This window comes from Giraffa tippelskirchi, chromosome 1 (genome assembly GCF_054371585.1).
Source record: "Giraffa tippelskirchi isolate mGirTip1 chromosome 1, T2T-mGirTip1v1.2.pri, whole genome shotgun sequence".
Lineage (NCBI taxonomy): Eukaryota > Metazoa > Chordata > Mammalia > Artiodactyla > Giraffidae > Giraffa > Giraffa tippelskirchi.
In genome coordinates, this window is record NC_137275.1 from 901823 (window position 1) to 929147 (window position 27325).

At 57.7% G+C, this 27325-nt stretch overlaps 1 pseudogene; it reads right to left on the reverse strand.

Annotated features, from left to right (window-relative positions):
• Positions 1–410: 410 nt before the first annotated feature.
• LOC145541188 (uncharacterized) overlaps positions 411–27325 on the reverse strand; it is a 40637-nt pseudogene continuing 13722 nt past the window's right edge.

Sequence of the window (27325 nt, forward strand, 5' to 3'; positions counted from 1 at the left end):
ACTGGGAACACTATCTGGCTCCCATGGCCCAGGCTATTGCTGGGTACCACCGCTGACTCAGGGCTCTGGCTCCCAGACTCCCTGTAGCAAAGCATGCAGGTGAGATGTGCAGGCTGCCACCAGAAGGGCTGTCTGAGTGGGCTCTCGGGGAAGCAGTGCTCAGGGCAAGGTTGGGGAGGAAGCCCTCTCCCCACCAGTCCCACTTTTCCCACCTCTGCTGCCCCAGCCACGAGGCTGTCCCTTCCCCCCAGGGCCAAAGAACAGCTGTCCTGAGTCTTAAAGATGGATCCAGCTTGCAGCTGGAGTTGGATGTGACCAACAGCCTAGTCGTTGCCCTCTGTCAGCTAGAGAGCTCCCCACAAGTGGCTCTCCTGCTGAGTCCTGGTAGCCTCTCGTGGGCCTGTTCTGACTCAGAGAACAGGTGTGAGGATGCTGTGGGCCAGAAAGAAACCATGATGAGATAGTGGTGGTGGTGGTGGTGATGGTCATGATGGTGGTGGTGGAGGCGGTGGTGATGGTGATGGTGGTGGTGGTGATGGTGATAATGGTAATGGTGGTGGTGATGGTGGTGACGGCAATGGTGGTTATAATGGTGATGGTGGTGGTGATGGTGATAATGGTGATGGTGATGGTGGCTGTGGTAGTGGTGATGGTGGTGGTGGTGATGATGATGGTGATAATGGTGGTGGTGGTGGTGGTGGTGGTGGTTATGGTGGTGGTGGTGGTGATGGTGGTGGTGATGATGGTAATGATGGTGATGGTGGTGGTGGTGGTGGTGATGACGGTCATGATGGTGATAATGGTGATGGTGGTGGTGATGGTGGTGGTGATGATGGTGGTGGTGATGGTGGTGATAATGGTGATGGTGGTGGTGATGATGGTGGTGGTGATGGTGGTGATAATGGTGATGGTGGTGGTGGTGATGGTGGTGATAATGGTGATGGTGGTGGTGATGGTGGTGGTGATGATGGTGATAATGGTGATGGTGGTGGTGATGATGGTGGTGGTGATGGTGATAATGGTGATGGTGGTGGTGATGATGGTGGTGGTGATGATGGTTGTGGTGATGGTGGTGGTGATGATGGTGGTGGTGATGGTGATAATGGTGATGGTGGTGGTGATGATGGTGGTGGTGATGATGGTGGTGGTGATGGTGGTGGTGATGATGGTGGTGATAATGGTGATAATGGTGATGGTGGTGGTGATGGTTGTGGTGATGGTGGTGGTGGTGATGGTAGTGGTGATGGTGATGATGATGGTGGTGGTGGTGGTGATGACGGTCATGATGGTGATAATGGTGATGGTGGTGGTGATGGTGGTAGTGATGGTGGTGGTGGTGGTGATGATGGTCACAGAGAACAAGAAACATCCATTGTCTCAGAGTTTCTGAGAGTCAGCAGTCTGAGAGTGGCTTAGCAGGGTGGTTCTAGCTCGGAGCCTCTCATAGGCTGCAATCAACTTGGCAGCCAGGACTGAGGCATCTCAAAGCTTCACTGGAAGGAGATTTGTTCCTAAGGCTGACCCCCGGCTTTGGCTGGTCCTCGCTACTGCCAGCCCCTACTTTGGCCTACTCTCTAGGCAGCCAGTGTGGATACTCTGGCCACTGCCCACCCCCCCCAGCAAGCACGAGGGAGACAGGGGAACCGAGCGGGGTCTGCACACAGGCGGGAGCCACCATTTCCGTCACCTCCTCAGAGGTTACCTCCGCCCCTCCGGCCGCGGGGAAGCAAGTCATGAGGTCTAACCCAAGGAGAGGGACCCCGCAGGGTGTGAGCGTGGGGACGGGAGCAGGGCCGTCTCAGAGGCTGCCTGCCTGCGGCCGGGAGACCATGAGCAGGGACCCGCAGGTGTCTCCAGGCGGAGGCCAGGAGTGTCTGTGGAGCCGGAGTCTCTTGTCTTCCCCTTGGAGAGGAACAGCACCTGGGTTCCCATGGCTGGAATGTCCTGGGAGGCTGTAAACAGTCTTCTCTCTTCTTTATTCTGCAGAAAATCAGAACTAGAGTGTCCTGTTGGAGGTCCCCCTGCCCGCGGGGGAGAGGAGGGCTCGGGCCCTGGCGTCCCCAGGGAGCTTGTGGGTGGACATCCTGGCCAGGCCTCCGGCAGCACGTGCTGTCTGTTTTTGTGGGGGTGGCGGCTCCTCTGGACAGCCCCTGGGAGGAGGGGCTGGTGGGGACCCCAGGTCAGCCTGCATCTGGCCCCTCCCTGGGAGAGACCCTGGACCCAGCGGGGGAGGGGGTCTCCACACCCCACCCCACCCCTCCCCCACCCAGCCCCTCCCCTACCCCACCCCCACCAGCCCCAGCCCCCTCCCCCTCCCACCCCACCCCTCCCCTCTCCCACCCCACCCCTCCCCCACCCAGCCTCTCCCTGGCTCCACCAGACAAATCCCCCAAGCGTCCTCCCACTGCAGCCCAGGCTCTGAGGAATGAACACAGCATCCCATAATTTCCCAGGCGCTGCCCAATGGGACAGTTTGTAATAAAATTGCTTCTAAAAACATATTTGCAAGTCGCCACCACATTTTTTAAGCAGAACAATCTCTCGAGGTGGCTCTTCATCTCCGTGATTAAGTAGCCGACTTTCTTACATATATTCTGTTACGTGCATCTTAACCAGGCCGAGGAAACCCTCTCCCTGCAGTGCTTGACGGGTGATCTAAGGGCTATCTGATGAGTCTGCTCCCTGGAGCCCCTGACGGCTGGGCCTGCAGGATTTGGGGATGGAGGGGCAGACTGCTCCCACTGGGACGGGGGCTGCAGCTGGTGGAGGGGGAGGGAGCCAGCGTCTTCCAACCAGGGGCAGAGAGCCACTTGGGGTCCGGTGCCCCCTGGTCCCAGATGGTGGCCACCAGCCTGGAGCGGGCCCTTCCCCGTCCATTGAGGCGCTGCGCCCAAGCAGTGGCCAGCACAGTTGTGGGGGCACCACGCAGGTGTCGGGGCTCTTCGGCAGCACAGAGCCGTCTGGGCATCCGGACAGAGGTGCCCCCAGAAAAGCTCACGTCTTGGTGGCCCTGGGGAGAGAGGTCCAGTGGACGACTGGGGTCCCAACCCGCCTCCCCTCCAGAGCTCCAGCCGATCGCTAGGCCCAACACTGCCGATCACTGAGTCATTGATTTTTCCATTTAGTACAAGTGCTGTAATGAAACTTGTCTCCCGCCCCATCCACGGGATCTGCTCACAGACCCTCCCTGCCTCTCTCCTCAGGAGACGAGCTGCATCTCAAAAACTAGCTCACGCCCCAGTGCCTGAACTAGGCATTAGAGCTGACCCCAGAGCTCATCATCTCACGGCCTTGTTCGCACCAGGGGGACCTGGATGCTTGTTGGAGGTCACCCAGGTCTACGGGTGCAGACTGCACGCCTGCTCTGACCAGCCCATTATGGGGCGCCAGCCAGGCAGAGCTTTATGGATGTCGAACAGTGTCCTTCCCGGGTTCACTGTCTGCACAAAGGCTTCACCTGGGCTGCAGATCAGCCCGGTTCCTGCCTGGTGCAGGCCAGCCCACTGGTCCGGCCCTGCCTGACTGCCCCATGCCAGCGCGCAGCGAGGCCAGCATTTTGGGCGGTGCCTGGCGCCCCACCCCTTCACCTGTGGCCAGGAAGCTCTCCCCGAGAGCCTGAGGCCCAGATTGCAGCCCCAGTGTTACCAAAAAATATGCATGTGGGGGGGTGGGTCCGGCTGCTCGCCCCTCAAAAGCCAGTAAACAGGCCAGGCTGGCGGAAAGGAAAGTTTGCTTTATTTCAGATGCCAGCAACTGGCGGGGAGGATGGCAGACATGTGTCCAAAGGCCAGATGACAAGCAGGGGATGAGAGATTTATAGCCAGAGTCGGAGGTGGGGGGTGGGTTACACGCAGAAACAGCACAGTCATCTCTAACCGTCATCTTCAAGTGGTCATCAGTGGGCTGACCAGCAGCATCTTGGTTGTTGTAGGTACAGTTAATCTTCAGTTCCGGGGTGCACTTGTTCCCATTTCTTTGCGGTCAGTTCTCGGGATGTGGCAGCTCATGTCCTGGGTATAGTCTGATCATCGTGTGGTTAACTGCTCCACCTGGGGTTTTGGTATCTATAAGACAGCTCACAGGATGCGGCTCAGAATATTATCTACCCAGAGAAAGAACTAAAGGTCCTTGATTGTGTTTAACGACTACGTTATTATTATTTAGTCTCCTTTGTTTCCCTTTGTTTCCACATTTCTCACTTCTCTGATTAAACTTACTCTTTAACTAAAGTGTTCCACAGGCAAAGGCAGGCAGAGGACGTGGTGGGTGGGGGAATGCAAGGGCCACAGGGTCCTGCTCCGTTTTATGCGCACAAGAGGGCAGGGGCCAGCTCTGCATCCTCTCGGTGCCCGACTCCAACTTGGGCCCGGCCTGCAGCTTGCCTGCTGTGTACACGTCCATACAGGCATCCACACTCATCCAGACGGGGCAGGCGTGTGCGTGCACCTGTGTGCATGCCACTCCGGTGCCCATGGGCGTCGGGGAGCTGCCATGATGGCATTTAGACAGTATACAGGCAGTCTGTGCACCGAGGGTGGATGAATGGTGGCCTGGTGGGGGCGGGAACTGGGGCTGGCTGGGGATAAGAATATTCTAGAATTGACTGCAGTGACCATTGCATGTCTGAAAATACTGTCGGGTGAGGTCCAGCCTTCAGGCACCTCCTCATCTGGGTTCACCACCGGGGTCACCCCAGTAGGCTGAGGCTGGAGCTGGGGCCTGGGCCCCTTCCCCACAGAGTATCGGGTCCAGCAGGGCAGGCAGCAAGCAGGGGGACCCAGAAGTCCGTGACCTGGTGAGGAGGCTGTGGAGGCAGAGACCCGGGTCTGGAGGGAGCGGGGTGGGATGGGGGGGCAGGGTGTTCAGCCCCCAGGCCTCCCCAGCATGCAACCCCCTCATTCCGCCCACAGGCAGCTGGGTCTGCTAGAGTGCAGGCCGAGAGGTGGCCCAGGATGGAGCTCAGCAGGAGCCGGGCTGTTGGGCTCTGGGGGTGGCCGCCCTGCACTGGGACTGGCGACTGGGGGGCCACAGGCTTGGGCGTGATTTCAGGTGAGGGCCACCTCCCCGCTGGCGGGAGGAGGTGTGGCTCCCCTCCCACTCTTGGGGCTGGAAGGTGGTCAGAGTGCGGGCTCTCCCCACCCCCCCCACCTGCCATGGACACCCCCAGACACACACACTCAAGCCCCAGGCCTGCCTGGAGGACAGCCCTGCGAGGATCCCCAAAGATGAAGAGGGCAGGACCCTCCCCAAACCCCGGACAGGGAAGTGGGCATCCCTACCCCCAGCCCGGAGGGCACCTCCCCTGACGCCCTTCTCCCCAGGGCAGAAACGGTTAGAGAGATACTCATTATATTTCTCCCCCTAATGGGCTGCTTACTTTATGATGTGGGGACACAAAAGTAAATTTTAAAATCAATTATACAATTACATATGTAGTAATAACAGAGTACACAGCTAATCTCCGCTGGGTCAGGACGGCAACCTTCCAATAATGCAGGTTTCATTAGGGGAAGGGCTGTTATTGCCAAGAATTACAGAAATAATGGGAGTGGGTGTATTCAGCGAGAAGTAACAAATGAGGCTGCTCGGGAGATAAGACGCAGAGTTGGCCGCTCGGCGAGAGCCTGGAGGCCGCGGACACGGTGGGTCACCCGCGCCACCTCCGGAACAAGAATTAATTTCAGACACTTTCCGGGCCTGGTGGCGGGGGCTGCTACAGGAGCTGCGGCCGTGCCTGGCGGGGGCTTAGGGAGCAGAGGGAGTGTCCTCGGCCTCCTTCCTCTCCACTGTCCCAGCCCTGGTGGGTCCCCAAGGCTGTGAGGCCCCCGGCTGTAACCCCATCCTTTGTAAGCTGTCTGCCTGGCCCCAATCCCCAGATGCTGGAGGGAGGGAGTGGGCTCAGAGCCAGGCTGGAGGGCTCCTCTTGGTCTCAGTGCCTGGGCCCCGTCACTCGCTCTTGCTTCGGGCCACAGGGAACGTTCGGGGTGGCCTGTGCGTGGGGGCTGCACTAGTGTCCAAGTTGAGAACAGAGGCCAGAAGTGCTGAGAGGGACAGCGGGAGGGGCAGCTCCAGGGAGACCCTGGCCCAGCACCTCTGGCTCCCGGACACGGAGGAGGGGGCTTTTGCAAACACCCCATTTTACCTGCAGGGGCAGAGCCCAGCTGCCTGCCCAGAGAGGAGATGAAGCCACAAGGTCACAGCTACCAGGGGCCACCGAGCTGAGGGCCGGGCCCACAGCCTGCCTGCTCCCTGCTGCCAGGGTGTCTGGGGAGGGTGGCGGGTCAGGGGACCCCCAACCCCATGAAAAGAGGGCTCCGCTGGTAAGTCTGGGGTCCTCGGAGCCGAGCAGCCATCCAGGGTCGGGACCAGCTGCAGCAGAACAGAGGGCTGAGCGATAGAACCAAGGAGCAGTGTTCAGCCTGTGCTCAGGGCTGGGGAGCCATGGCCCTGGTCGTTCCCGGTGGTGTATGCCCCGGGCTGCTGGACAGTCCTGAATGGCCAGGGCTCCTTCCAGGAGGCCACAGTGGCCTCCTCATCCTCCACCAGCCCAGAGGGAGCACCCTTCCTCTCCACCAGCCCCGCCCACGGCCCCCACTCGGAGGCCCCGCCCACTGCCCCGCCCACAGCCCGCCCACCACACTACTCTGAGGCCCCGCCCACGGCCCCACTCTGAGGCACCCCCACAGCCCCGCCCACGACTCCACTCTGAGGCCCCGCCCATAGTCCCGCCCCTCATACTACTCTGAGGACCCGCCCACGGCCCGCCCTGCGGCTCCCGGAAGCTGACACACACCGGGCACCCGGGCCTCCGCGTGCCTGGCTGGGACACAGGGTCAGTGGATGGTGGACGCCACCAGCCTTAGACGAGGATCAGGACTGGGTCCTGCGTGTGACCAGCGGGTCACTACCAATGGGGCTCTTGGGGTCCGAGTCACATGTCTGCGCTCAGTCCTTGGTGAGGCCAGGCCCGAGTGAACCTGGGTCCCTTGGGGCCTCGGAGATTCCCCCAACTTCAGGGCATCCTTCTGCACCCCTGGAGAGGCCTTCCAGAAGGTTCTGCCCGACACTCACGCAGCTTTAACGCAGAGCCGAGAATGGGTCTGGGGATTGCAGGGGGTACGGAGGGGTGGGGCTGGAGGAGGCTCCGGGTGATGATGCCTCGGGGGAGGGCAGGTCTCGGGCCTGCTGACCCGCATCGGGGATTCAAGGGCCAGAAGGACCCCCGTGCCTGGGTCCCCGGAGGCGTGGCTGTTCTGGGTCCGTGGGATGCTGGACTAATCTGGCCACTTTCATCCCCCTTTTGTGGGAGCCGAGGCGGCCCCGGGCCGGGGAGGCTTCCTCCAGATGGTCAGGCGCATGTGGCCGCCGAAGGCCATGACCAGGCCCGCCTGGGGCGAGCAGCGAGGTGGCCGGGGCTGAGATGGAAGGACAGAACCGCCCGAGTGCGATTGAATCCGCTGTGATTAAGGTGCGGATCCGGGCGCATGTAAATGAGCCGCGAGACGCCAGCACGGCCTTTTCTTTCTGCGCCTGAAAATAGACTCCGATAAGGGGATCTTTGTAATTACACGGAGCTACACTGGTCAATTCTGACTTTTAAATACCTGCAGGGCCCGAGAAAGGAGAAGGCGCTGAACACATGTTCTTCTGGGCCGCGGCAGCGGGTCCCTTTGAATTCCGCCGGCTCGCGAGCCCGGCCGCCCGCGCGCCGGCTCCTTTGTGAGCGCTATCGCTCCATCACGGCGCGAGATCATTTCCAAATTAAATTTTATGGTCCATTACTTACGGCTCCGACACTGGTCTAATGGAATCTTAAATGGAACTGACTTGATCTGTGTGGGGCTGGCCTCTCAGTTAAGATGTTATTTAGTTCTAATTATCAGATAATGAACTCGGGAAATTTAATTTTTAATATTTGTATGTCAAAAGTCCATTGTGTTTTGCCTGGAGACTCGAAATTAAAAGTTAACCGGTCCAACAGCAGCCCCGGAACATGCGCCCAAGGACCTGGGCCAGACAGAACCCCTACTGTGTGCAGACAGGGAGCCTAAGCACCCGGGCCAAGGAAGACTCAGGCCAGATCTGGGCACCACAGGCCTGCAGGGCATGGTGGGAGTGGACATGGGCACTGGGCAGGGCAGGCTGGGGGCTCTGGACCCCGAGACTCCACCTCAAGCTGAGCCCGCCCTCCAGCAAGGGCCCAGGGTCAGCCACCGCGGGTCGGCGTCTGGACACCGACAGACCTCCTCCCCTTGAGGTCCACAGGGCCTCCAGGGACGGTGGGATCGAGAGAGGCAGCAGCCCCCGGTCCCTGCTCCCAGTGGAGACCCTGAGCCCCCGCCCCCCGCAGGGTTCCTGGCCCTCACAGTGAGGATGAGGGAAGCTGGGCATTTCGTCCTTCCCAGGCGGAACTGGCAACTGCTGCCCGCAGTCAGGCACAGAGCCGCCTGCAGCCCAGTCCTCACCCGCTCGCACTCTGGGGGGAGCCTCGGCAGCTCTGGGGGAGGCCCGGCTCCAACCCCCGCCCGCCCCTCTGGGCCCGGACCCAAGGCTGGAAGCTCCCCACTCTGGCCCGAAGTCAGCGGCCACTAGTGTCTCCAGGAAGGAGCCAATGTCTTGGTTATCTGATTCAACCATTTCTCAGCATCACTCAGACACATGGGATGGTCCTCTCTGCTCTGTGTGCAGTGGGGCTGGGGTGGGTGGGGCTCAGGGCAGCAGCAGGAGACCACCAGGAGGGCTTCCTGGAGGAGGGGACGAAAACAGGGACCTGGAGGCTGGTGGGATTCAGCAGTAGACAGAGTCACAGATGGGGGCAGAGTCGGGGGGGGGTTGAGGGGACTGAAGGATGGACAAGGGGACAGGGTGATGGGTGAGGGTCCAGCGATGGGGCAGCCAGGAGGATGAGACTGGGCAGGAAATGGGTGTGGGCAGTGTGAGTGGAGGCCCAGGGACCTGGAGCAGGCAGGCCAGCCTTGGGGGGAGGCTCCCACCAAGACCAGCAGCTATAAGGTCACCTCGAGTCCTGGTGAGGGCAGCGCTGGCTAGGCATGGCCGGCTGCCCGGTGGTGGATGCCAGAAGCCCCCCCCACTGGACGCTGTGTGGTTCTCCCTCCTGGTCTGCCCAGCACCCTATTCATCAGCAGGTCTTCCGCCCCGGGGCTGAGCTGGGCGTCATTCCTTGTGGCGCCAGGCAACGTCCTGGGGGACCCCGGCCGGGTCAGCTTCAGGGACACTGCTGTCCACCTGCTGTCTGCAGTGCCAGGAGGCTGGCCTCCACGGCGGCCACAGGCCTGCACACCCCCACCCCCTGCAGCCAGGAAGCTGCGGGGGTCTCTGGCCCACCCACGTCCTCCCCCCGCTGTGTTCTCTGCGGCCCCTCGGGCACTGCGGCCACAGCTCTCTCATCCGGGTCCACCAGCCGCCCCAGGCTCGCCTTCTGGGGCCCACGGGGTGGACACGCTCATCCTCATGTTCGTTTTCTCCAAATTCACAAACTTCCCTGAGCTTCTGAAGACGCGCCAGAGAGTAACTTTACTCTTCTCACGCAAGACAGAGCCCTGCCTGGTGGGGGCGCTGGCATCTCCCGGGGGGGGCACAGCCATCTGTGCCCCCAAAGCAACCAGGCCACCCCGGCTGGGATGCTGCGCCGGCCTTCCAGCCTCCGGGCCCTGCGGGGTGGTGGCGCTCACGGCCCCTCAGTGCCGCGGCCCTTCATTTCACCGGCTTGTCCAGGAGCCAACCCCGAGCCAGTCCCCTCCCCGCCACACGCGTGTAAGGGACACCCGAGCTGTGTTCCCTCCCGCCCCTCTTGGCCTCGTGCCTGGGCGCCTGGGGTCCTCCGTGCCCACCTGCGGCCAGCTCCGAAGAGGCACCCTTCGTCCAGGAGGTGGGCTCCCCCTCAACCCCAGGGGACCGGAGCCCCCACTCTTGCAGCCCATCCTTTGTTGTCATGAATGACCCTTCACAGTGAACTGCCCTGCTTGACCCTGGGTGGGGCCTGCTCCTGACTGGACTCAGGCAAGTACAGCCTCTTTACGATTTGTTTTCACGCTTCTTCACTGCAGTGAAACACACGATGTAAGTGTATCCTCTGAGCTACTTTTAACTGACGCTTCGGTGCACTACAGACGTGGCTGTGCAGCCCTGGCCACCATCCACCCCCAGAACCTCTTCCATGCCGTTGAGTCTGGAGCTCAGTCCCTTTTAAACAGAGGCCCCCTCCCCGCAGCCCTGGGCCCCCACCATGCTCCGTCTGTCTCTGTGGATGCAACTGCTCTGGGATCTCCTAAACATGGAGGCGCGCGGTGTCCGTCCTTTGCAGCTGAAGGATGCCTCTGAGCCCCACTGTGTGGATGGACCGCACGCACCCGTCCATGGACACATCCTGGCTCTTGTGAGGAACGCTGCTGTAAACACGACTGTACAAGCATGTCCCTGCTTTCTGTTCTTTGGGATTTATACCCAGAAATGGAATTGCTGGAAGTGTGAGACTGAAGATATTAGTCGCTCAGTTGTGTCCAACTCTTTGCGACCCCATGGACTGCAGCCCGCCAGGCTCCCCTGTCCATGGGATTCTCCAGACAAGAACACTGGAGTGGGTTGCCATTTCCTTCTCCGGGGGATCTTCCCGACCCAGGGATTGAATCCTGGTCTCCTGCACTGGGGGCAGATTGTTTACTGTCTGAGCCACCAGAGAGCTGATGGAACCTGTGGCGATTCTCTGTCTGAGCTTTGAGGAGCCACCACGCTCTTTTCCAGCAGCCGCACCATTTACATTCCCGCCCACAGGGCCCAGGGCTCCAGTTTCCCCACACCCTGCCTCAGCTTCTTTTCTGTTTGTTTCGTTTGAATAGTAGCCTAATGACTGTGGTCAGATCATGAACTCATTGCAAAATTCAGACTTAAATTGAAGAAAGTAGGGAAAACCACTAGACCACTCAGATATGACCTAAATCAAATCCCTTACAATTATACAGTGGAAGTGACAAATAGATTCAAGGGATTAGATCTGACAGAGTGCCTGAAGAACTATGGACGGAGGTTCGTGACATTGTACAGGAGGCAGTGATCAAGACTGTCCCCAAGAAAAAGAAATGTAAAATGGCAAAATGGCTGTCTGAGGAGGCCTTTCAAATAGCTGAGAAGAGAAGAGCCGCAAAAGGCAAAGGAGAAAAGGAAAGATATTCCCATCTGAATGCAGAGTTCCATAGAGTAGCAAGGAGAGATAATAAAGCCTTCCTCAGTAATCAGTGCAAAGAAATAGAGGAAAACAATAGAATGGGAAAGTCTAGAGATCTCTTCAAGAAAATTAGAGATACCAAGGGGACATTTCATGCAAAGATGGGCACAGTAAAGGACAGAAATTGTATGGGCCTAACAGAAGCAGAAGATGTTAAGAAGAGGTGGCAAGAATACACAGAAGAACTGTACAAAAAAGATCTTCACAACCCAGATAATCACGATGGTGTGATCACTCACCTAGAGCCAGACATCCTGGAATGTGAAGTCCAGTGGGCCTTAGGAAGCATCGCTATGAACGAAGCTAGTGGAGGTGATGGAATTCCAGCTGAGCTATTTCAAGTCCTAAAAGATGATGCTGTGAAAGTGCTGCACTCGATATAGCAGCAAATTTGGAAAACTGAGCAATGGCCACAGGACTAGAAAATGTCAGTTTTCATTCCAATCCCAAAGAAAGGCAATGCGAAAGAATGTTCAAACTACTGCACAATTGCACTCATCTCACACGCTAGCAAAGTAATGCTCAAAACTCTCCAAGCAAGGCTTCAACAGTACGTGAACCAAGAACTTCCAGATGTTCAAGCTGAATTTAGAAAAGGCAGGGGAACCAGAGATCAAATTGCCAACATCCATTGGATCATCAAAAAAGCAAGAGAGTTCCAGAAAAACATCTACTTCTGCTTTATTGACTATGCCAAAGCCTTTGACTGTATGGATCACAACAAACTGTGGAAAATTCCGAAAGACATGGGAATACCAGACCACCTGACCTGCCTCCTGAGAAATCTGTATGCAGGTCAGGAATCAACAGTTAGAACTGGACATGGAACAACAGACTGGTTCCAAATAGGAAAAGGAGTACGTCAAGGCTGTATATTGTCACCCTGCTTCTTTAACTTATATGCAGAGTACATCATGAGAAACGCTGGGCTGGAAGAAACACAAGCTGGAATCAAGATTGCCAGGAGAAATATCAATAACCTCAGATATGCAGATGGCACCACCCTTATGGCAGAAAGTGAAGAAGAACTAAAGAGCCTCTTGATGAAAGTGAAAGAGGAGAGTGAAAAAGCTGGCTTAAAGCTCAACATTCAAAAAACTAAGATCATGGCATCTGGTTCTATCACTTCATGGCAAATAGATGGGTAAACAGTGGAAACAGTGTCAGACTTTATTTTTGGGGGCTCCAAAATCACTGCAGACGGTGACTGCAGCCATGAAATTAAAAGACGCTTGCTCCTTGGAAGAAAATCTGTGACCACACTAGTCAGCATATTAAAAAGCAGAGACCTTACTTTGCTGACAAAGGTCCATTTAGTGAAAGCTGTGGTTTTTCCAGTAGTCATGTATGGATGTGAGAGTTAGACCATAAAGAAAGCTGAGCGCTGAAGAATTGATGCTTTTGAACTGTGGTGTTGGAGAAGACTCTTGAGAGTCCCTTAAATTGCAAGGGTATAAAACCAGTCAATACTAAAGGAAATCAGTCTTGAATATTCATTGAAAGGGCTGATGCTGATGCTAAAACTCCAGTACTTTGGCCACCTGATGCGAAGAACTGACTCATTGGAAAAGACCCTGATGCTGGGAAAGGTTGCAGGCTGGAGAAGGGGATGACAGAGGATGAGATGGTTGGATGGCATCACCTGCTTGACGGACGTGAGTTTGAGCAGGCTCTGGGAGTTGGGGATGGACAGGGAGGGCTGGCGGGCTGCAGTCCACAGGGTTGCAGAGAGTTGTGCGCGCCTGAGCTGACTGAATGGCCGTGAGGTGGTACCCTCCCACTGTGGTTTTGATTTTTGTTTCCCTGACAATCAGCAATGCTCGGCAATTTTTCATGTACTTGTCGGCTATTCATGCATCTTCCTCGGAGAAATGTCTATTCAAGTCCTTTGCCCATTTTTACTTTATTTTTTGAAATTTATTTGTTTTTGGTTGTGCTGGGTCTTCGTTGCTTTTGCACGGGCTTTCTCTAGTTGTGGCTTCTCCCTGCAGTGGTTTCTCTTGTGGAGCACTGGCTCTAGGCATGCGGGGCTCAGCAGTTGTGGTGGATGTGCTTAGTTGCCCCGTGGCATATGGAACCTTCCTGGACCAGGGATCGAACCCATGTCCCTTGCCTTGGCAGGTGGATTCTTATCCACTGCGTCACCAGAGAAGTCCCTGCCCATTTTTAATTGTTGTGAATTTTTAAGAGTTCTCTACATATCCTGGATATTAATCCCTTATCTGATAAATAATTTGAAAATATTTTCTTCCATTCTGGGGATTGCCTTTTCACTCTCTTGACAGTGTCCTTTGATGTACAAAAGAAATTTTAATTCTGATTACGTTCCGTTTATTTTTTCCTTGCATGAGCTTTTGGTGTCATATCCAAGAAACCACTGCCAAATCCGAAGTCATGTTTTCCCCTATGTTCCTTTCTAACAGTTTCATGGTTTTAGCTCTTACTTTAGGTCCTTGAGGGTCTTCCCTGTTGACTCAGATGGTAAAGAATCTGCCTATAGTGCAGGAAACCCAGGTTTGATCCCTGGTGAAGGGAGTTTCCCTGGAAAAGTAAATGGCTACCCACTCCAGTATTCTGGCCTGGAGAATTCCATGGACAGAGGAGCCTAGCAGGGTACATACAGTCTGTGGGGTTGTAAACAGTTGGACACAACTGAGCAACTAACACTCCACACTTCACTTAGGTCCTTGATCCATTTCAAGTTAGTTTTGAATTAACATTAGCTTATTTCTGGCTGTGCTGCATCTTCGCTGGTGCTCAAGGGTTTTCTCTCTCGCTGTGGGGGCTCCTCTCGCTGCAGGGCACAGGCTCTAGGTGTGTGGGCTTCAGCAGGTACGGCTCCTGGGCTCTACAGCACAGGCTCAGGCGTTGTGGCCCATGGGCTTTGTTGCTTCGGCGCGTGGGATGTTCCCGGACCAGGGATTGAACCTGTGCCCCCTGCACTGGCAGGCGGATTCTTATCCCCTGTGCCACCAGGAAGCCCCATTTCAAGTTAACTTTTGTATTTGATGGGAGGTAAGGGTCCAGTTTACACATGTGCATCCAGATTTCCCAGCACCATTGGTTGAAAAGACTATCCTTTCTTTTCCCCGTCGAACGGTGTTGGCACCCTTGTTGAAAATTATCTGACCGCATGTGTGAGGGTTAATTCTGGGCCCTGGATTCTATGCCGTTGGTCTGTGTATCTGTCTTTATGCTAATGCCACACTGTTTTGATCATTGTAGTTTTGTAATGAGTTTTGCAATCATAACCTGTGAGTCCTACAACTTTGTTTTTCTTTTTCAGGATTTTGAGTACTGGGGTCCCTTGAGGCTCCATATGAGTTTCAGGATGAAACTTTCTATTCCTGCAAAAAGTCTTCTTGAAATTTTGATGGGGATTGTACTAAATCTATAGATTGTTTTGGATAATATAGTCATCTTAACAATAATGATTATTCTAATCCATGAATGTGGGATATCTTTGCATTTATTATGTCTTCCTTAATTTCTTGCAGCAATATTTTGTAGTTTTAAAAAGATAAATCTTTTACCTCCTTGATTAAGTTTATTCCTACATGTTTTATTCCTTTTGGTGTGACAATAAATGGAATTGTATTAATTTCCTTTTAGGATTAATCATTGTTAGAGAATAGAAATCTCCATGATTTTTCAAACACTTTAAAATTAAACCATAGTTTTAAAAGTGCATAAAAAAATAACCATACTTCTCAATTGTCTCAAAATTAAATCTGTGTATTGATCTCCAGGTCAAGAAATAGAATGTCACTAGCCACCTAGTGTCACCTCCCAGGCACTTCTGTTATCCCTGCAGGTGACCAGTATCTTGGTTCCCAGCTCCACAGTTCATTAGCTTGTCTGGAACTTCATGCAGAAGAATCACGCAGTGAGTAAGTGTGTCTTCCCGCTTTGCGCAGGAAGCTCGCTAGTGGTACTACGTGTGCCAGGGGATCGTTCATCTCACGTGGAAAAGATCTCATTGTGTGACGATTCCATGAACAACTTTTCATGCTACTGCTGCTGGCCATCTGGGTATTTCTAGTTTGGGGCTATTCCAGGCAGTGCTGCTGAGAACTTTCTTGCACACGCCTTTTTTGTGAATGTGGGTGTGTTTCAGCTCAGGGATGCACCTGGGGGGGAGTGTGGGGGGAAGGCATCTGTTTCGCCTTTGTCAATGTCGCCCCATTGTTTTCAACATGCTCGTACCAAGCGACACGGCCGCAGAGAGTCGGAGTCCCAGAGGCTCCAAAGTGGTGGCTGGACCAGGACACAGGCGCTCACGGGGCTCACGTACACGTCCCTTCCCGGAGCCACGTCAGCGACGTCACATCAGCCAAGTGGGAGCATCTACACCGCAGAAGCTGCGGACGTGGAAGTCAGGGCTCCCTTCCCTGGAGGACGGGTCACTGAGCGTTTACCAGCGCCCCCTGCCGCGTCCTCGCCGCCCCGGTGTTTCTGTCTTTCCTGCTCCGCTGGCAGGGGCGTGTAGTCCCTTCTCACCGCGGTTTTGATGTGCTATGTGTGTGCACGCGCAGTTGGGTCTGACTCTGTGTGACCCCACGGACTGTAGCCCACCAGGCTCCTCTGTCCATGGGATTCTCCAGGCAAGAATACAGGGATGGGTTACCATTTCCTCCTCCAGGGGATCTTGCTGACCCAGGGATGGAACCCGCGTCTCTTGCGTCTCCTGCACTGCAGGCGAATTCTTTACCCAGTGTGCCCCCGTGGGAGCCCTTGAAGTGCTGTGCCAGCCTACAGATGACACCCAGCACTTTTCCCTGTGTTCACGAGTTGGCTGGGGGCCCTCACTGTGATGCGCTATCAAGACTTCCCGTAGGTTTGAGGCCACTCTCTCTGCTGTGATGACATGAGCCCTGGATGACGAGCTGTGCGGACGCCGTCCTCACAGCCTGGTGGTGCTTTTGATGAATAAAAGCTCTGAACTTCTCAGTGTTTTGTAATCAGTACATTGTATTGTACGACTTATGACATATTTTCTTACTCTGAGACCACGAAGATTCTTTCTGTACGGGGTCAGTGTTTATTTTAGTCCATGTGGATGTCTGTTATCCACCACTCACCACCTCCTGAAAAATGTTATTTTAAAATATGACCAGTGAGTTCCCTGGTGGCCTAGTGGTTATGATTTGGCGCTTTCACTGCCATGGCCTGGGCTCAATCCCTGGTCGGGGAGCTGCGATCCCGCAAGCCACCCAGCGTGGCCAAAAATCATCCAAAAACAAAGAGAAATGACTAGCTTTAAGTATTTTTATTATTATTAATTTCACCCTGGATGCAACTTTGCACCCTCTCTCTATATATACACACACATACATATATATTTTAGACTTGCTGACCCTCTAAATATTGATACTTCAGTGTGAACTTCCTAAAAACAGGGGCATTATCTTACGTGACCACAATGTAAGCATCAACATCAAGAAATCAACATAACAGTAAAACATGATCATCTAAGCTACTAACCCAGTTTGTCGCCCGTCCTGTTAGGGTAGGGGGTCCAGTCCAGTTTGTCGCCCGTCCCGTTGGGGCAGGGGGCCCAGTTTGTCGCCCGTCCCGTTGGGGCAGGGGGCCCAGTTTGTCGCCCATCCCGTTGCGGCAGGGGGCCTAGTTTGTTGCCCGTCCCATTGGGGCAGGGGGCCCAGTTTGTCACCCGTCCCGTTGGGATAGGGGGTCCAGTTTGTCGCCCGTCCCGTTGGGGTAGGGGGCCCAGTTTGTCGCCCGTCCCGTTGGGGTAGGGGGCTGCTAGTCCTGTCTGCCCACCCCCACCGTACCCGCCAGCGGCCCTGAGGTTGAGGAGAGGACCCGCCCTGGACAGCGGCAGGGTCATCGCTGGTGAAATGTCTGTTCAAGTCCTTTCCCCGTTTTCCACTGGGTGCATTCTTTGTTGCAGAGTTTTCAGAGTTCTCTGTACACATGGGATGTTGGTCCCTCACCAGCTGTGTGATTGGCACTTCCTCTCGTCCTCTGGGATGTCCTTTAGTGCACGGAAGTCTTTAATTTCAATTAAGTCCAGTTTACCTGCTTTTTCCTTAGATGTGCTCTTGGTGCCACATCCAAGGGACCAAGGCCAACTCACCAGCCTTTGCTGGGTCCTCCTGGGAGCTGGGGGCTGCAGTGGCTGAGCAGGGGGCACACAAGCTCTGGGTCAGCAGGAGCCCCGAGGAGAAAGGGCTTTTCTGTGAAAGCCACGGGTTGGAGGAGCAGCGGCTGGGGGTAGGCTGCCCGAGCTAGTTGGGCGCAGGCTTTAAGGGTGGCCCGCTCCACAGCACCCTCTCCAGCCACAGATCCCGTCACCCAGGCCCTGTTGTTCAGTCGCTCAGTCGTGCCTGCCTCTTTGCGACCCCATGGACTGCAGCACGCCAGGCCTCCCTGTCCATCACCAACTCCCGGAGTTTACCCAAACTCATGTCCATCGTGTCAGTGATGCCATCCAATGGTCTCATCCTCTGTCGTCCCCTTCTCCTCCCACCTCCAATCTTTCCCAGCATCAGGGTCTTTTCCGATGAGTCAGCTCTTCGCATCAAGTGGCCAAAGTATTGGAGCTTCAGCTTCAGCTTCAGCATCAGTCCTTCCAATGACTATTCAGGACTGATCTCCTTTAGGATGGACTGGTTGGATCTCCTTGCAGTCCAAGGGACTCTCAAGAGTCTTCCCCAGCACCACAGTTCAAAAGCACCTGGGCCCTGCCCGCCAGCAAATCCCGGAAGGACCCACCTTGTGGGAGGGAGGAAGCCCATATCTTCCAGTTCAAATTCACAATTTTTTTTTTTTGACCGCAGGCACAGCTTGTGGGATCTTAGTTCCCTGACCAGGGATGGAACACCAGCCCTCGGCAGTGAAAACTCAGCGTCTTAACCACTGGACCACCAGGAATTCCCTCAAATTCAAGGTCTTAATTGTAATCAATACCCAGAAAAACAGCTGGATGCCGGCCACAGTATCGTCCACCAGAATGAGAGCTACGGAGGGGACCAGGCAGACCCAGGGGCTGTCAGGCTGCACCTGCAGGTGCCCCCAAGTTATCCATCAGCCGCTCTGCCAATTAACAGGCCCGTGACCACAACCTTCCCGAGTGACCGGACAGGGGCAGCCCCTGGACAGCGTAAATCACGTCCTTTCTGCCACCAGGTCCAGGCGGGGCCCCTCCTTGAGGACCAGCGTCTGCGTGCCCTAAATCTCGACGCTGGTGACTGATGCCCCTGCTTCCCACACGCCAGCTCCACCATCTGCTTACAGGGAGACATAAACTTGGAATAAGCGTGTCCTGCTGATTTTAACTGGGCTAATTTATAGCTCACAAGCAGAGGAGCGGATCCGCAGCGAGTTCTCCAGCCACGGGGGAGCCTGCAGCCAGGCCCCGTGTGTACGATCGCGCCCGATAAGGTCGGCGCAGACGATGACACAGCCGGCAGCCCCCCAAAAGCACCGCGGAGAAGAGCCCTGCGCGGCGCCTCCGCAGGGGGTTTATTCCCGAGTTAAACACTCCCAGCCCCAATGGAAGCCTATTCATTTTCACAATCAGCTTTCTTCCCCGTTGTAAACAGGCTCTTTCTAAAACTTGTGCATGATTTTAATTACAGATAAGTTTCTCTTTAAAGGCCGGGCATTCACGCCCAGGCTGCCGCGCTGAATCCGATACATCTCCATGTTCCCGGTGTCCAGCTGGCGTACTGGCCGGGGGGGCCGCCGACCCCACTGGCCTGCAGGCAGCCGCCAGTTCTGGGTGTCCCCGGGCCCGGGGACGCAATGAGGAAGCCACTGCGGGCCGCAGAGCGCAGACCCTCCAGCACCTGAGCTCGTGCCAGGGTTGGGGGCGGGAGCAGCTGGGCTGCTGCTGCCCGAGGGGGAGGTGGCCTCAGGCCCCACGTGCTGCCCATCTGGACACAGTGCAGGTGGCTGGCTTTCGGTCCAGCCCTGCAGCCAGCTCCGGGCCACCTCCTCCAAGAAGCCTCCCAGACCCAGCTTTCCGCAGCCCCTCCTGGGGGTCCTGTTGCCTGTCCCCAGCCCAGCAGGTCCATCACCCCTGCCCCCAGTGGCGTCTCTGCTCCCCCACAGAGGGCGCTGAGGGCCCCGCACGGAGCCCAGGCGAGGCACCCAGAGATGCTTGTTCTCAGTGCTGGTGACCACGCCGGACGTGCTGAGGACCCGGGCCCTCTCGGAGCCTCCACCGGGAAGCACTGCCCATGGTGGGGGATCTCAGCCGAGCCCAGGAGCTTGTGGGGCGCTCCGGTGTGTCAGCGGGGGGAGGGGGTGGTCCCACAAGACAGAAATGCTGCTCAATCCCCACAGGACAGAGAGGAGAGCCAGGCTGGAGCCAGGGCGTGTGCACGCCTGTGCACACATGTGCACATGTGAGTGTGCAGCGTGCACACGTGTGCATGGAGCCTGACCTCACCCCAGACTGCCCACAAGCCTGGTGGGCTTTGCCGTGGGTTATGAGCAACTTGGGTTTGAAGAAAAGCCGTTTTATCGATAGAAAGAGATGACAACGACAGTTGAGCTGCAGACTTAGCCCTCAGCCCTCAGCCTTAGGGGTCCTGGCGCCAGAGGCCCCCCCCCCAGCCCAAGGGCCTGGCGGAGCCGCCACGGCCATGATTTTTCAGCCATAAATGACACCGACAAGCCCTCACCCTGTGTTACTGCGGCTTCGCCCGTAATAACTTTAAATCCCATTATGATCACCTCACTTTACAACATGCTCTGGCCCCGGGATCAATATATCAAGAAAGTCGATTGCCGGTTACGATCCGGCCAAGATGGCTGGAGCCCACCTGGGCCACCACCAGACGGAGGCCACCGGGGCCCGGCCTGGCCCGCCTCCGCCGGGGCAGAACCAGGGGTAGGGGGTGAACTCAGGCCCAGAGTCCGCCCACAGCGTCCTCCTGCTCCCTGCAGGGCCACGCCAGCAGCCCCGCCGGCCTCCCTCCCCACGTCACCCACGGCGCCCACAGGAGACACACAGGGCCCTCTGAGGCCGCGCGCGGGGGTTGGCATGGAACGCAGCCCTGGCCTGCCTGTTCCTGCTGCTTCCCAAGCTTGTGGGTCCCTTGGGAAAGGGAGGCCAGCGCTGGGCCCCGCCCCAGGGTGAAGCACCTCCATGTGGCCGGACCCTCCCCTCAAGAGCCCCCGGGTGCAGCTGCTCTGGGGCGGAGGCCCCCACAGGCCTGGCTCTCAGAGTCTCTGGGGGCTCATAGCCTGGCAAGGTGGCCAAATTGAGGCAACCAAGAGACAAGTCAAACCAGTCAATCCTGGACAAAATCAACCCTGAATGTTCACTGGCAGGACTGATGCTGAAGCTTTGGCCACCTGATGTGAAGAGCAGACTCTTTGGAAAAGAGCCTGATGCTGGGAAAGATTGAAGGAGGGAGGAGAAGGGGACGACAGAGGATGAGATGGTTGGATGGCATCATCAACTCAATGGACACGAGTCTGAGTAAGCTCAGGGAGATAGTGAAGGACGGGGAGGCCTGGCGAGCTGCAGTCCATGGCGTCGCAAAGAGTCGGACACGACTTAACAAGTAAACGATAAGAGACAATTCCGCCTTCGCTAGAAACACTACGAAATTGACAGTCTTCCCATTGGCCTCATGGGTGGACAGAGACGTGAGGACACAGGCCCCTTTCTTACAAAGCTCAACAACTTCTTGCCGCACAATCCAGCGACGACGTCCCTCGGTGCTTTCCCAGAGGAAGTGGAAACATGTCCCTGCAGAAACCTGCCCACGGGTGTTTATAGCAGCTCTGCCCTCAGTTGCCAGAGCCTGGAGCCAAGGCATCCTTCAGGAGGTGAATGGATAAGTAAACTGTGGTCCATCCAGACAGTGGAACGTTACTCAGCCGAGAGAAAAGAGCTAACGGCATGAGGGACGTGGAGGAACCTTCCGTGCGTATGACAGTGAAAGAAGCCAATCCAAAAAGCCTGCACGCTGCGATCCGCGCCTGCGACATCTGGAAAAACTCGTGGAGATAGCGTAAGAGCCGTGGTTGCCAGGGGTGGAGGGCGAGATGGACTGGCCCCCTGAGGAGTCCTAGAGCCGTGACCCTGCTCTGAGTGACGCTGTCCTGGAGGACACTGGTCACTCTGTGTCCAGACCCGCAGAAGGCACAGCACCGGTCCTGAGCCTCGTGGAGGTCGTGGGCTATGGGAGGTGATGATCAAGACCAAAGTTCCCTCGGGGGGCGTGTTGATGGAGGGAAGGCTTGAGGGGGTGTCAGGGGGAGGTGAGGGGGTGGGAATTTCTGTACATCTGCTTGATGTTCTGTGAACCCAAAACTGTTCTAAAAATCATACTAATTTAAAAACGCAGGCGAACAAATGCTATGAGAGGGTGATTTTCTCCCATTTCTGAGCCCTGCCCTCATTCATGGATGGAGACAGGAACCGGGGTCCCTTGGGCACAGGTGACACCCTGACAGCCCAGCCCGTGGGGGGCCTGCCCCACCCCTCAGGCAGGGTCTCCAAGCAGCATCAGTCCAGCAGAGCAGGCCCGGTAGGGCTGTGATCTCCTGGAGCAGGGAACGCGGCCCCGGCCTGTGGGGAGGGGTGAACAGCCAAGGCCCCAAAGGCAGAAAGAGGGGGCCCTCTCACCCCAGATAGCCAGGCCCTCAGACCCCTGATGCAGCTGCTGCTGTGTACGGGCGGCGTATGAGGGTCGCTATGAAAGGCACATGTGTGCACACACACGCACACACCCGGGGCTCACGTTCGACTGCCTGCACAGGCCCCATTGACATGGCCCCCATGCAGGCCCACACCCGCCCGGCATGCAAGACCAGCCCAGCTGAGGAGAGCGCAGGCCGGCCATGGGTGCCTATGTGCCCAGGAGCTGCGGCCATGCCAGGGGGCACCGCACACCTCCCTCCTGCCCTGCCAGTCCCCAGGCTGGGGCTCGGCATCTGGGGCAGCCCCAGGGGCGCAGCATGTCCCAGCAGCCAGGCCCAGAACCGCCCTGGGTGGCTGTTCTCAGGGCCACGAGGGCTTGCCCTAGTCTCTCAGATTTGAGGCCAGCCTCCTGCCTCGGTCTCTGACATCTGCTCTTTGGCTCCCTGGGGCTCATCTGGGGTCCGAAGTCTTGGTGAGGCCCAGCCCGGCCCAGCCTGAGGAGGGCTGTCCTTTTTGGGCCCAGAGGTGTGGTGAGCAGCTGGTCACTCCAGATTGGTGGGCGTCCACCCTACCCGCACTTCCCTGACGTACAGGGGCCGCCCTGGGCCATGGGAGGCAGAATCTGACCTGACAAGCGGAGCCCGAGTGGTTCCGTCCACTGCTCTGCCCCTGGGGAGCCCCTGTGTGCTGGGACTGCTGGGTGGGGCCGCCCGTCTCTGCAGAGGCAGTGGAGGGGCAGCGTTGGGCTGGCATTGAGATTCTGAGATATGAGGGCCCAAGGGCCAGAAGCCTGGGGTGCAGCAGGGTACCCGGAGCACAGGGGAGGGGCCTGGGTCACGAGGGGCGCCCTGCTGGGTCATCCCCCCCTGGGAGGCCAGGCCAGGGAGCTGCCACCCCCCACTCCCCCCCTTCCACCCCGCCACCCCCCTCCCAGTCCAGGGAGGGGACAGGACGCAGGACCGGAAGGGACTGCAATCAGGTAGGCGGGGAGGGGACCCCAGCGGGTGGGGACAGGGCCTGAGGGGTCGCCACGTGGTCTCTCAGCAGGGTCTCTGCAGGCCCTTCTGAGCCGCGAGGATGTGGGAAGGGGCCGACCTGCATGGCCAGGCGTCCAGGCCCTGGGGAGGAGTCACGTGCTGGACCCGGGACCGCAGCCCCGGGGCCCTCCACTGCGGGCAGGGGTGCCCGGTGCCGGGGGTGGGCTCGGGGGGCCAGCCCCTCCCTCCCTGCCCGCCGTCTTCAGTGATTTGGAAGTGTAGAAAATGGGATTATCCAGGAACAGATGTGCACAAAAGGGGTGAAATGGAAAGTGTTACCGCGGGCCAGCCTTTGATTACCTCTGACTGCCGCGCTGTCCCCAGCCCGGTGGGGACGCGGCCGCAGCCAGAGCCCCGCCGCGGCGCCTCATTGAAATTGAATTGATACTTTGTGAACTTCATTTGCGAATAATGTGATCTGACAGGGACAAATGTGACGGGGAATTGTTTTCAAACCTGCTCCAAATGAAACTTATTACTGGGTAAGTGCAGACGCCTTTGTCTGGCCGCCCCCTTCCCTGGGCCGGGCCCTGAATATGCATCAGCCTGGCGGTAATTGAATTGATGACGGGCGGGGAGGGGGGCTGGTGGGCGGTGCCCTCCCCAGGCCGCAGGTCGGTGGGCCCGGCGCCCGCCCTGCCTGTGCGCCCGCTGGTGGCCCCGCGGCCTCGTCAGGCCTCGACGTCTTACATATTAATTTCCCCTCGCCGAGCGGAGCTCAAACCCAGTTAGCGGGATTGATGAAGGCGGCGAAAGGAGAGGACGCACGCTGATTCCACCTTTTCAGCTTCGATTAGCTCGGCCCGGAGTTATCCCCGTCAGAGCTCCACTACGCGGCGGGCGGCCCGCAAGGCTGCAGGCTTCCCAGCCATTATGCCCCCACGCCCACCCCGTCGTGGGCCCGGAGAAGGCATCACTACTGCCCGCCGGGGAGTGGGGAGGTCTTCTCTGCCCTCCTCGGCAGTCCTGGAGTCCAGCCTTGCACTGGTGATGAAAGCTCACACGCTAGCCCCACACAGGCTGACACGCTCCCCGTTTGGCCGTCAAACCCCTCCTCCCCAGGGAGGGACGTGGACCCTGTTGGACAGGGAGATGAGTCCCCAGAGCCAGCCCGCCACCCAGAGTCTCCGCCTCCCCCTCCCAGCACACGGCGCCTTCACAGGACACAGGCTGGGAGCCTGTCCCCAGCTCCACGCCTGACAGTGACGGGGCCAGGGGCTGCCCCAGGCCTCTGACAGGCCCGTGTGCCCACCGCCGAGGACACCCATGCCCAGACACCACCCACGGCCCCACCCCTAGGCCCAGGAGGAGGCCACACAGCCCACGCCCATAGCCCCGACTGATCCTGGGCCTTTCTGAGGGTCTCCCCCAGCACAGCGGCCCTGGGCCCCTCTATGTTCCCCAGGGTCCCACCCTGTGGGGGCCAAAGCCCTGGACCCTGGGCAGCCCAGTGTGGCCATGCTCCAGCCTGCGGGCCCGGGCCTGGGCATACAGGCCCCGCTCCGTCTCCCGGAGGATCTGAAGTCAGAGCAGTACAGGCTGCATTTCACCCCTGCCCCTCTCCTATGGGAGAAGGTATGATTAAAGTCCAGCCGACCTGCCCCAAGGGGGTGCAGGCCACAGGAGGGGTGCCCAGTGTGGCGCAGGGCAGCCCCCACCCAAGACCACAGCCTGGACCTCCCGGCCAAGCGCTCTGAGACCCGCCCCTCCCACCCTGCAAGTTCGTGGGGGCCCAGACACCCCTCAGCAACCCCCAAGGGACGCTGGACAGCCCCCACCTCCTCTCCCCCTCCTTGCTGTCATCAACTCCAGTCCAATGGACCCACTGTCCTTATCTATTTTCTTAATTCAAGTGAAATTCACATGACCCGAAGTGAACCATTTCAAGCTGCACATTTAGTGGTACTCAGTGAGTTCCTGATGTTGTGCACCATCACCACCATCTACTTCCGCGTTCTGGCACCCCAAAAAACCCCACCTCATCAGCATCCACCCCAATCACCCTCAAAACCCCCACCCCATCAGCATCCACCCCAGTCACCCCAAAAAACCCCACCTCATCAGCATCCACCCCAATCACCCTCAAAACCCCCACCCCATCAGCATCCACCCCAGTCACCCTCAAAACCCCCACCCCATCAGCATCCACCCCAGTCACCCCAAAAAACCCCACCCCATCAGCATCCACCCCAGTCACCCAAAAAAACCCCACCCCATCAGCATCCACCCCAGTCACCCAAAAAACCCCACCCCATCAGCATCCACCCCAGTCACCCAAAAAAACCCCACCCCATCAGCATCCACCCGTCACCCCAGTCACCCCCACCCCATCAGCATTCACCCAGTCACCCCCAAAACCCCCACCCCATCAGCATCCATCCAGTCACCCCCAAAACCCCCACCCCATCAGCATCCACCCAGTCACCCCCAAAACCCCCACCCCATCAGCATCCACCCCAGTCACCCTGAAAAACCCCCACCCCATCAGCATCCACCCCAGTCACCCCCAAAAACCCCCACCCCATCAGCATCCACCCAGTCACCCCCAAAACCCCCACCCCATCAGCATCACCTCCAAAACCCCCACCTCATCAGCATCCACCCCAGTCACCCCGAAAAAACCCACCTCATCGGCATCTACCCCAGTCACCCCGAAAAAACCCCACCCCATCAGCATCCACCCCAGTCACCCCGAAAGCCCCACCCCATCAGCATCCACCAGTCACCCCCAAAACCCCCACCCCATCAGCATCCACCAAGTCACCCCAAAAAACCCCACCCCATCAGCATCCACCCCAGTCACCCACCAACCAACTTGCTTCCTGTCCCTACGAGTTGACAGTCATACCTGGGTGACCCCTCACGTCTGGCTCCTTCCACTTGATGTGCGGTCCTGCTGGTCCACCCTGTGGTTGCAGCCTGCGCCCCCTTAGATCCTGGGCACGGCAGTGTGGATCCCAGGTACAGACAGCCTGCACTGTCATCCATTTGCCGGCTGGTGGACACCTGGGTTGCTCCCACTCTTTGGTCACTGGGAACCGTGCAGCCCTCAAGCAGTGGTCCGAGCCCCCCGCCTGCTTGGCGGCTGCCCCCCAGAACCATTCCAACAAAGACACAGACTGCTCGGCCACCCTGGCCGTCGCCTGTGTGGGGTGAGGAAGGGGACCTGGCGGGCGTGGGGACTGGGCAGCGCCCTGGCCCTCCTCAGTGGGCGTGCGTGCTAAGTCACTCGGTCGTGTCCAACTCTGTGCGACCCCGTGGACTGCAGCCCACCAGGCTCCTCTGTCCATGGGATTCTCCAGGCAAGACTACTGGAGTGGGCTGCCATTTCCTCCTCCAGGGGATCTTCTCTATCCAGGGACTGAAGCTGCATCTTTTATCCGTTGGCAGGCGGGTTCTTTACTACTAGTGCCACCTAAGAAGCCCTCCTCGGTGGGTACCCAGCAAAATTACCAACAGTCCCACCCCACCCCCACAACCCCAGGGCCAGTTAGGAGCAGAGGGCACCACTGCTCCTGGGGGCTAGGGTCTGGCACAACCTGCGCCCTCTTCCCTGGCCGACCCAGACACCCTGGTTCCTGGGGCCCCGGGGTGACCCTCCAGCCTGCCCCAAGTACAAGAAGCTCTCTCCCCCCAGGACACTTTCCCCGCCGTGGACTTGTTTGACTCTCAAATGGGGGAACAAATGATTTACGAAATGGCCGAGATAAAGTTTTCTTGTCGCATCTGAGCTGGGACTTGACAATCTGAGCTGAGCCCTGGGTGGGGTGGTGAAGCCCCACCGTGGGGAGGAGGCCATGGACAGCAGGCTCTCCCGGGTCCAGCACTTGCCCTCTGACTGCCCAGTGCTGCTGGGCTCCGTCTCTCTAGCCAGCAAGAGGACACAGTGACAATGGCCATAAAAATTGACTTCTGTTTGTTACATGCAGCTCAACCTGAGCCGTAAACTTATCCTGGGCCCTTGAGCAGGCATGACTCACAAAATCCCCCATGCCAGTGGTCATCAGCACGGGGGTAGCCAGGAGGGCTGGAGGGGAGACTGGGCACTCAGTGAGGGGGCAGGAGGGTGACCAGCCAGGCCTGCTTCCCAGGGCCACTGGTTGTCTGGGGGCAGAATTTTCCATGAAACTCATGGCAGCTTTTTTGACAAAAGCCCCCCGCCACCCCCAACCCAAGATGGATGTGAGTTGAGGGCCCCTCAGTCCCACCACGGTCAGCAAACCCCTCTGGGTCTGGAGCGATGCCGCTGGTGGGGACCGAGCAGGAAAGAGCCGCTGGCCAGGAAGAGGGTGGGTGGTGGGAGAAGCCGACCCGGAGGGCGCACCAGTCAGAGGCTGGCAGGATGGAGAGTCAGATCTCTAGGGGTCTCAGAGGTGGTCCCTGGGCCTCACCTAGGCTTTGATGGAGGGCAGAACTTGCCCA